A 6,623-nucleotide genomic window follows, 5' to 3' on the forward strand; every position below is an offset into this window, starting at 1 on the left:
CAAGACATATGTTTTCTTTAATCCCATTAAATCATTCAGGTTTTTGTGAAACTCCCTTATTTTATTAGTTTTTTTACTTTCGCCTTTGTAGAATTTTCTTTTTGTTTTTTCTAACAGGATGTTATAGACATTTCTGGCCTTATTATATAAATTTCTGGTTTGTGAGGATTTGGCTCTTTTCCATCTACCTTCCATCTTACGTCTATGTATTTTTGCCCTTAATAGCTCACTATTATACCATCTAACATTTTTGCGTACAACTATTTGTTTGCTCTTTATGGGACACATGGTATCATAATTTTTCAAAAATTGTCATTATAATTCTTGGTATAACACCCAACACATTCTCTATCTACCATATGTTCACATTGTATGTTCTCACAAGACATTTGCACTACACTAGCTTCAATAAAATTCTCAGCATCAAAATTTTCCCGTTCCCTATAAGTGATCCATTTTTTTCAATACTCCGATACAATTTAAAGTGATGAGTTTACGTGTTTTTGAGATCTCAAAGTCTGGTTCCACTTCAAGGTTTCTTATTAGGTCAGAATCTTTCTCACATATGACCAAGTCGATTGTAAGAACACCTACTGACGTTGATACCAAAACACTGTTTATTAAATTAAACATCTCGAATACTTCCTTAAGTTCTTTAGCCTTATAATCGTTTTCATCATCTCTCCAACAATTAAAGCCTCCACCAATTAATGTATATATAATGTTGTCCACCACACCCACACGAATACTAAATTCTTCAATGAATTTCCTCATATTACTCACTGGTGGTCTGTACAATGATATTATATTCAATACCTTATTGTTTCTTGTCAGTTTTAAATAGATATATTTAAACGTTTCAAATACTATTTCATTCATGATAGAAACTCTAGAGAAGGTTCTCGACACAAAGACACCTACTCCTCCAGTTTTATCCTTTCTTGGTACATGGTAGAAATCATGAGTACACCGCGTCATCTCCTGAATCTTTGAGTTATCCCTAATATTTCTCTGCAACCAAGTCTCAGTTAATAAGCATAAATCTAATTCCATTTCATTAATATGATTTCTAATCTTTATGGTTTTATTCTCCACCGATTGAATATTTATCAGACCACACTTAACCAAAGGGCTAGACTCCATGATTGGTTCTATTTTTCATCCTGGTACGCTCCTCCATATATACTGAACAGTTTTCATCATATGTCTTATGATTTGTATCACTGTAATTCCACATTGAGCAGTTATGACACTTTAACGTATTAACACTACAATCCCTGGTTCGGTGTTCATGGCTACACTTGGCTCATACCTGAGTCTTCCTACAACTATCGGCAGTATGACCAAATTCCTGGCATTTATAACACTGAAATTAATTGTAAGAATTATAAATTTTACAGCATCCTCCATACGTGCTATATACTCTATCGTCCTTTTTACGGAAAACTTCCCTGATAGTTGGACTACACTTAATAATGACATGTGATTTACCGCTATGTCTTGATTTAAACTTCCTGATCAATTTAAAGTCCTCTTCTTTTTCACATATATCTTTCAACCATTCATTCTTCTCCTTTATACTAGCAATTATATCATCTTCATTTTCATCAATATTGCAGACCTTGATCTTCGGTTTAAGTAGATCCTTTTTAACCACTTCTACCTTAATGTCTTTCTTTACCTCTTCTAAGTCATTTTTAGCCTTTTTTAACCAAACTTTATTTGCAAAATTAACTACCAAGTGGCCTTGTTTAGAGGTTTTGACCTGTTCATATTTTCCTCCTTAGATTTTATGACCAATGTATTCTCTTGACTTCAGCTTACTTGCATATGTGGTCTTGGTCACATTCTCTTGTTCGTTTTCCGTAAATTTCTCTTTCAGCTCAACAATTTCATGACATATATTGGTGTATTGAGCAGTTATCATATCCATAAAATCTGACATCTGTGGTTGTACATTTACCATCATCTCTTCCATGCTGATGCATAGTTTCGTCATGTTTTCCCATGATTGCCTGACCCATGAACCATTGGGATTTGCAATATCAACACATCTTGAACATTTATAACGATGTTCCTGCTTTCAAAAACCACACTTGTGATATCTTCTGAATTTGAGCAAGTTACTTCATTGTGGTACCATCTTCGGCATTCATTCCATTGTATCCCAACTTCGACAAAGTTCTAACAATACCCACACCTGCCCTCATTGCACCCGTCATCACATTCGTCATCAGCGACGTTCATCTGTATGTTACCTTCTGCCATTTTCTTTCCCTTTTTCCCTTGGAGTACCGTGTCAATTTCGGTCATAAATATATCAAGATCTGTCACGGGACTAAATTTTACTTTTCATTTTCTAAAGATGGGCATATTGAATCTTTTTTCAATGACTTTTCAAGTAGCCCCACCCCAACACAAAAATGCTGGGTCAGGCCTTTCGCCACAGTCCTCACATACAAAAGAAACCACTGACTTTTAACACTCAATTTCACTACTATCAACACTATCAAACACCGACAAAAGTTATTTTCATAGGATTAACAACGAGACACACAATGATTCCCGCCTTAAGCCAGTTTTGATAGAGAGCTTTAACACACACGTCCACACCCGCGGACAACACATGTGCTTAGAGTACCAATTATATTTTAAAGTTCATTTTTTGCGGGGAACACATATGTTTCAGCATTTTTTTCTATCATTTTAAATACTGTATACATAATAAAATACAGTTGTACAAATATCCTTGATAAAATTTCTAGCTCGGCCCCATTCGACTACAAAGGGAGAGCTGTAGAGAGTTCTGTATCATTCGGGGAACTATTATGTGAGTTTGAGAAGTAAAACTTTGCTGTTTTTAGGTTTGACCTCCCCAAACAGTTTGGCTCTAAAAAAGAATACTCACAATGTTTTCAAATGCTTTGAATCCCCTATAAAATAAATAGCCAACTCATCAGTGTTATTCTTTGAAGTTTACATGAATCAGTTTTTGGTCATTCAAAATTGTTAATCCGTCAGTGGCAGAAGTAGCAATAATAATAGAAATAATGGGAATTGAAATCGTGTTGTGGGGCATTTGGAAATCTTAACGCCCATGCTAATAACAAAAACCTTTGCTTCTCCCTTTGTACTGACGTCAAGAGAGGTAAAAATGAAGGAATAATGAAATGACAGTGACGAATAAAAGAGAGAGAGAGAGAGAGAGAGAGAGAGAGAGAGAGAGAGAGAGAGAGAGAGAGAGAGAGAGATATTTGGTATTATTATTATTATTATTATTATTATTATTATTATTATTATTATTATTATTAACAACAATCAAAATGTAGATATATTCGGAGACAGCAATGTATAGGATAATGATTGTATAAACAATAAGCCGAAGTTTTTAATTCATTCATCTTTGATAACCGAAGAACACTGTTGAAAAAAAAAGGTAGTCCTTTGTCTGAGAACAATACTCCAGACAAGAGAGAATGTGGCTGTTGTAAATCCGGAGGAATTGGTGGTATAGAGGAATATGTCATTTGAAGAATATCTTCTCTTAAAAGATCTATTTTTATGTGACTGCAAGTTCTTGACACAATAGTTTTTAACGTTTTAATTGTCATTGATTTTTTTTTTTTTGATAGATAGTATACTGTAGATATAAAAGCACTCTTGTACATGAGCATGATGCTCTCATAAGTTATAAATGTTTGTGGAATGATTTACTCTAGGCTCCATGTAATAACATGAAAAACCCTTGAATTTTTACAAAATTATTTCGATGTGTGTTTTGGAGTCAGCTGAATTCATATAATTTATTTTTTTGTGTAAATTGAAAATATGATATTAAAATGATAGCCTTTATAACAGATTAGTTAATGGATGAAGTTTTTAAATCTAGGTATTATTCAATGTAGTAGGAATTGAGGCCCGTTTTTCCTTAACAGCAATTAGCAATCCCTGCTCTATACGAAAATGTCATATATTATATCTAACGTCATATGGCATTATAGGCTTCTTCGTACACCATTATATTTTGTGACCAAGTCTTTCGTTACCCCAATATTGTTACGAAAATTTTCACAAATATCGCGCAGTGATAAACATGGGGCTGAAATCTTGATCATATAGAGGCACTGTTAGGTGAGTCTCTCAGAATTCCAAAATTGAAAACTGTATCAATTTCTGTAAAATAAAAATCCTCCTTCTCTCTTAAATTTAGTAGAAAGTTCTCTAAAAAGGTAAATGATATTCTGCATTATCATAACTATTCGTTTTCTATACTAATAATACCTGTATTATCATTGTTTTTCTTTCATTATGAAATAATTACAGGAATATAATTCCGTAAGTAGCAACTTTGAACTGAACTTTATTAAATTTCTGATCAAATGTCCTGTACAGTAATAGTGAGTGCATGATGCCATTTTACAATCATTTGACTCCCCCCAAAAATACTTATATTTCAACAATGAATTGCAGTGAAAATTATACAATAATTGCATTATAATTTTTTGTTGAGAATATTTCCGAAGTATTGTACACTTCTTATGGTATTTTGTGACTACAAGCAATAACTAAAAACATCAAGCTTATAGGAAAATTTTACTTTTATATTAAATAACAATAATAAAAATCAAAGATTGAATAAAAAGAAAAGAATATTGTTAATTAGATTTTGAATTGATCAAAATTCGTCTTTTTTTCAGACCATTCATGAAAAGATTTCTTTTTCTCTAAATAGCTTGAAAACTAATAAACTTCTCAGAGGGTATCCTTAAAATTAGTCCCTTGCTATATGCTGTAACCAACGAAGGCTCTCTTTCTTCGAGCAATCTTCGACTTTCATCAGCAGCAAAAAAAGAAGAAAAAAATCTGAGAGAGCTCTACGGCACACCAATCGAGTATTTAGGCTAACTGTATGACAAAAGGAAGATGAATAATCTTATCACTTTATGAAATAGCTTCTGGTCGGCCAAGGATTGGAACCCGAACCAATTTGAAACTTGGTTACAGTGATTCGTCTTTACTTACCAGGCCTGTTTGGTAAAGGCGTGTCACCGTAACCTCATTTTCGACTTGGTCTGTGTTTGAATCCTTGCCGGCCAGAAGCTATTATGATAAAGTTAATTCATCCTTGGGTCTCTGATTCCGAATCAGAGCGAATTTGATATTAAGAGGTATTAAACACAGTGACAAGGTGTTGCCATATTCTATCATAACAAAAACTCCTCTTCTTTCCCCCATTCAATCTTCATTCTTAACTACATTTTGCCTATCCTGTCATTTGCCATTGAGTTCAATATCCAACTCATTAAGCTGGATTAATTGGAAGATAAATCCTGTTTTATTTATGTAGGGTAGATCTAGCATACATTTTCTAGATCATCTTTTGGAATTTGAAACTCAATGTAAAATATTGAAATAAAAAAAAAAAAAGGTGTTACTGTCTGAGATATATGTCGAACTTATTTTTTTTTTAATAATAATAATAATAATAATAATAATAATAATAATAATAATAATAATAATAATAATAATAATAATAATAAAGAGGAGGAGGAGGAAGAATTGAATGTTCTCATTACATATTCCAAGATATGATAGAATTAATCACCTAGCATAAATACAATGAAACATAAAAACCAATAAACCAGACATATAAACGTCATAAAAGTGTTCAATTTGATTAGGCGACTCAATAAACTGATAATTTGCGGACGGCTGTTAACCACGTTATCATTTACTGAATATTAAACGATCGCAATTTTGATTTGGAAAGGACATTGATCAAATCAGTAGTTCCGTGAAAACAAGCTTTTCAAACAGGAGACACGTTTGATTTTATCTCCCAATTGCGTTGGTTCTGAAAAAATATAAGTATCCAAAATCCTACGCATTAAATATCCAGCTGGAATCATTTTTTGTATTATTGGAAATATTTACTGACTGTGATTGTAAGAGATACCATTCGAGATTTTGAAATGATTGACTTAGTATATATACATATATACAGCATATTCATATATATATATATATATATATATATATATATATATATATATATATATATATATATATATATATATATATATATATGTGTGTGTGTGTGTGTGTGTGTGTATATATATATACACACATACACACACACACACACACACACACACACATATATATATATATATATATATATATATATATATATATATATATATATATATATATATATATATATATATATATATATATATATATATATATATATATATATATATGGTGAAGGACTATGAGGCATGAAGTAGGCGATGCTGAATGTAAAAGTATCGAATTAAAAGCTCAAGATAGAGAGAGCTGGTACAATTTAACTAAGGTCCTTTGCGTAAATAGGTTTTCAATAAGCTCAGGTCCATAGTATTTGCTTGCAAATGTTTACACTCTTTATTTTACTTTGATTTAAAATGACTTTCTTTTCCAAATCTGGCTTCTCGGCCCCATGTATTCTAGCTCCTTTTCCTATTTTGTTGTGTATTCTTTTAGCTATAGTTTCATTTATCATTATCGGTTAATCTACTGGATATTGTTTCTCAATCACTCTCCTAAAATTCAACTTTTTCCAAAAGTTAGTGATAACCCTG

The sequence above is a fragment of the Palaemon carinicauda genome, chromosome 7, assembly GCF_036898095.1.
Source record: "Palaemon carinicauda isolate YSFRI2023 chromosome 7, ASM3689809v2, whole genome shotgun sequence".
NCBI classification, from domain to species: Eukaryota; Metazoa; Arthropoda; class Malacostraca; order Decapoda; family Palaemonidae; genus Palaemon; species Palaemon carinicauda.